At 37.6% G+C, this 2,882-nt stretch overlaps 1 long non-coding RNA gene across 1 annotated transcript; it reads left to right on the forward strand.

Moving 5' to 3' along the window:
* The first annotated feature begins 1,596 nt into the window (after window positions 1–1,596).
* Window positions 1,597–1,958, forward strand: LOC131349122 (uncharacterized). The gene is made up of 3 exons (XR_009204044.1): window positions 1,597–1,648; window positions 1,729–1,808; window positions 1,914–1,958. It is a non-coding gene; the product is annotated as an uncharacterized LOC131349122 (long non-coding RNA).
* The last annotated feature ends 924 nt before the right edge of the window (window positions 1,959–2,882 follow it).

The raw sequence follows: 2,882 nt of genomic DNA on the forward strand, positions 1-2,882 counted from the left end.
TAACCCAAGAGCTCACCTTTTATTGTTGATATTCAACCAGTCACCAAGTAACATTTCTTTGTCATAGTTTTTTATGTAAAGCAGAATAAGATTACTGCATAAATACTGTAACTGTCCATCACACACCAAAGCAATAGTTACTGAATACTGAAATATTGACTGAATTTGAAATTATTTTCCTCTGAATCTGTAGAGCAGCAAGTGAATCTGCTTAGATCCTCACTGGTCATTTGTCATTCCCCGGACACAGGAGTGTCCAGCACACATTAGTTATTCTGTATGAGTGACCAAATCCGACTGTCCTGCTGTAGTACTTCATATTTTCTTCTGCTGTGATGTTTATACTTTAACTTTTAAGCACTTTATGTAGGAAACAGTTGTCTTGTCTTTATTTAACGGTCCTTTTTCTTGTGTAGTGTCCATGCACATATACCTGATCTCAATTGATCTAAAGTCCTGCTAGAATAATGTTCACTAACATCTGTATCATGATCATTTCTCAGACCTTGTGTTAACAGGCATGTGTGAGTAGAGGGACAGATTCTTCTCCAATGAAATGAATAGTTCATTAGAAAAATGAGAACATTAGAGCTTGGATAAATGTAGTACTTTTTACTTCAGTAAATTTGGATAGAAATACTTTTGTACTTTAATTCAAGTATTAATTTGAACTGAGGACTTCTACTTTTTCTGGAGTAACATTTTAACTAGAATATCTGTACTGTCACTTACAGGAGATGTGGAGTTTGCCCACCATTGGGTCAAGGAATAAAAATAGACACAAAGTAGATAAAATCATGTAGAAATACAACATTTAGGGCGAATTTATGATGGAAATTCTCATTAGAAAAGTAAATATATCAAACATAGAGAGGTAATATCTGAATGTAGTAGAGTGATGTGTTTCTATATATATATATAACATTCTCTGTTCATATTTATACACATCACTGCATTTCGACACTACCTCTCTATTTTAGATAATATATATTGTAAATTTCCATCGTATTCACCCTAGATGTTCTACTCCTACATCACTGCATCTATTTTGTGTCTTTTTTCATTCTTTTACCTTATTTTTATTCTTTACCTCAGTGTTAATTGCCTATTATTTATATCAAGTACAGTCATAAAAAGCATTACACTACATGTGGTACTGTGCGTGTTTCTGTATGTAACAAATAATATTTCAGTATAAAATAACATGGAGCATTGAAACACAATTCAGATATTGTTTTTAACTTTAAACGCTCAAAATTCTATGTTTTAAAAATCAGACAAAGATTTCATAACAGATTTATTAAAACAACCAGACACAGCTATTTCATGCTAGCTGTTTTCCCCATCATGAGTTAGGCGTAACGCTCTGAATCTCATCACACCTGTAATTTAATAATGAGGACATTATTACAGGAGTGAGATTAAAGAGTATTTTCACAATTTCACAATCATTTATCCTGACACACAATAGCAGAGAGAATGAATCTGAATCACGCTTCATTTCCTAACTGCTTAGACGAATAACTTTTATACGAGACAAACACGTTGATTGGTGGATCCTGGGCTTAAACTCTGTATAAAAGAGGAAGCAGGAGAGCAGAGGAACACGACTGTGATCCTGAATAAACTGTTTGATCTGCTTCTGAAGGTAAGAGCCTGAACTGATCGTCTGCTTGAACATTTCATCTCTGGCCATTTTATTAGGAATAAATATTTGTTATATTTCAGAGCCAGAAATCAGGATCATCATGAAGATCGTGCTGGTGTTCGTGGCCGTGAGCTTTATTGCCCTCTCCTGTGCCGTTCCTGTGAGTAAACCAGTGCAGCCTTCACTAATTATCCACCATCTTTTCCCTTTCCTGCTGAGATTTCTGTTATGAATCTTTATGAACATGTCGATGTTATTCTCACAGGTTGAGGAGGAGCATGAACGAGAGAAGCGCTCGTCCAGCGGTGAGGTCAGTAACAGTTTATACCAACACTATGATTCTGCGTGGACTCTGGGTGATAAGTTTCTTGGTTCAGTGTTTTTGTGTTTGGTTTCTAACACCATCTGTATCTTTGCAGTCCTTCAGAGGAGGATTCTTACCAACATACGGTACCGGTTCCAGTTCCAACACCAACTGGATGAACCTCCTGATGCCCCTGCTGTTGGCACGCTTTCTGGCCCCTGCTCCTGCCCCTGCTCCTGCCCCTGCCGCCGCCGCTGGAACAGGAAAATAAGACAGCAGATGTAATTGTCATGTTCTGTATGAATGATGATCTTGAAATAAAGACATGTCTGTGATCAGCATATTTCTGTCTGCCTGTGTCTTATCTTCTGAGTGATGAGTATTAGAGACGTTACACCACAGTTACACTGTTCAGCTCTCAGATCTGTTCAGTCAGAACAACTACACTGAATTATTCTTTATTTTTAATATTAAAAGTGTGATATCACACACACACATTACACTTTGTCAGTATTTGCTGCATCATGTGCTGGTGTATCTGCTCCTGAGGAACAAGTCTGGAAGCCATTTAGGTTCGATTAATAAATTAAATAAGTAATTAATTTAACTGCAAATAAATTGTTGAGGTATTTTTGACAAAGATACACAAAATTCTGCACAATAATCTGGCCTCCCTAATTTTTTCCCCCAAATGTCCAACATGAGCTGTCCCTCTGATGTACTCGTTCCTAATCCTGTCCAACCGTGTCACTGCCAAAGAGAACCTCAACATCTTCAGCTCTGCTACCTCCAGTTCTGACTCTTGTCTCTTCCTCAGTGACACTGCCTCTAAACCATACAGCATGGCTGGTCTCACCACTGTCCTGTACACCTTCCCCTTGATTCTCGCTGAAATTTTTCTATCACACAGAACTCCCGACACCTTTCTCC

The sequence above is a fragment of the Hemibagrus wyckioides genome, linkage group LG29 (assembly GCF_019097595.1).
Source record: "Hemibagrus wyckioides isolate EC202008001 linkage group LG29, SWU_Hwy_1.0, whole genome shotgun sequence".
Taxonomy (NCBI): Eukaryota; Metazoa; Chordata; class Actinopteri; order Siluriformes; family Bagridae; genus Hemibagrus; species Hemibagrus wyckioides.